Here is a 1,800-nt window from a genome sequence, read left to right as displayed (position 1 = left end):
ATCACCCATTGTGATATCCTTGAAAAAGGAGGCCGATCAGATAAGAATCTATGTAGACTTCAGGTATTTGACTGCTGTCACAATTAAAGATCCATTTCCCATACCATTCACAGACACCATCCTCGAGGAAGTAGCGGGCCATGAAATTTATTCATTTATGGATGGATTCTCGGGATATAATCAAATTTCCATTGCAGAGGAGGACAAATTGAAGACCACCTTTGTCGTAGAAGATGGCGTCTATGCATACAACCGAATGCCATTCGGGTTGTGCAACGCGCCAGCTACCTTCCAACGGATAATCCTCCATATTTTTGACAAAATGTCCATAGGAAACTTCAAAGCATTCTTGGACGACTGGTCCATTTACAACACGTAAGAGGCACATCTCACCGCACTTGGCGAATGCATGGAAAGATGCCGACGAGCTCGCCTCGCCCTAAATCCCAAGAAATGCAGATTTATGGTGCCTCAAGGGAAGTTACTAGGGGACATCGTCTGCAAGGCCGGACTAAAGACTGACCCTGACAAGGTACGGGTCATTGTGGAGATGGAGGCACCTGATGATGTCACTGGCATCAAGTCATTTCTTGGACACATTGGGTATTATAGGCGATTTATTAAGAACTTTGCCCAAGTATCATACCCACTTGATATGCTGACACGAAGGGGGGAACTATACATCTGGGGGACGACCCAAGAAGAGGCTTTCTAGGAGTCAAAGTCATGGTTGGTAGGTGCGCCAATCCTGACATATCCAGACTGGGACAAAGAGTTCCATGTACATGTCGACGCATCCAACTTTGCCATAGGGGCCACACTGGCACAGGTTGGCAGCCACGGGCTAGACCACCCAGTGTATTTTGCAAGCCGACTCTTGTCAAAAGCAGAGAAGAATTACAGCATGACGGAGAGAGAAGCCCTCGGGATGGTATACTCCATCCAAAAATTCTGACATTACCTATTGGCGACACCATTCACATTTTATGTGGATCACCAGGCGTTGATGTACCTGGTGAACAAGCCAATCATCTAGGGGCGGATTAGCTGATGGCTATTGCTGTTACAAGAATTTACATTCAACATCATTGTCAGACCTAGCAAGAGCCATGTCATTGTCGACCAGCTATCACAGATCAAGTCTGGAGAGTCGGCCGAAGGTGTTAACGAGGATTTTCTGGACGCCCATCTCTTCCACATTGCCGTCCTTGCTGCTTGGTACATGAGTGTGGGCGAATACCTATAAACTTCAAAATTTCCTAAGGAAATGTCGTCAGGCGAAAGACGAAAACTTGTACTAAGAAGCAAAACGTTCCAACTTATAAATGGCCTTCTCTACAAGATGGGACCTGACCGGATCCTACGACGATGCGTCTTGGAAGAGGAAATCCCAGGATTCCTGAGAGAAGCACATGAAGGGGTCGCAGGAGGACACATGGGACCGGACACGATGGCAAGGAAAGTCTTACTAGTAGGCTTATGGTGGCCGATAGTGCATAATGACGCCAGAGAATGGGTGATAAGTTGTGATACATGTCAACGCGCTGGATGACCGTTAAAGAGGGATTTTATGCTACTCAACCCATTGAATGCTCAAGAGTTGTTCAAAATATGGGGGTTAGACTTCATTGGTCCGTTGAAACCAAGCCAGGCCTGACGATGTAGATACATTGTCGTGGCGACTGAATACTTGACCAAATGGGTCAAAGCGAGGGCCTTGGCAGACAACTCCGCCGTTAGTACGACAAGATTCATTTATGAACAGATTATCACCCGGTATGAAATACCTATACAGTTGAC

This window comes from Cryptomeria japonica, chromosome 10 (genome assembly GCF_030272615.1).
Source record: "Cryptomeria japonica chromosome 10, Sugi_1.0, whole genome shotgun sequence".
NCBI lineage: Eukaryota > Viridiplantae > Streptophyta > Pinopsida > Cupressales > Cupressaceae > Cryptomeria > Cryptomeria japonica.
Note: the sequence above shows the minus strand (reverse complement) of the source record.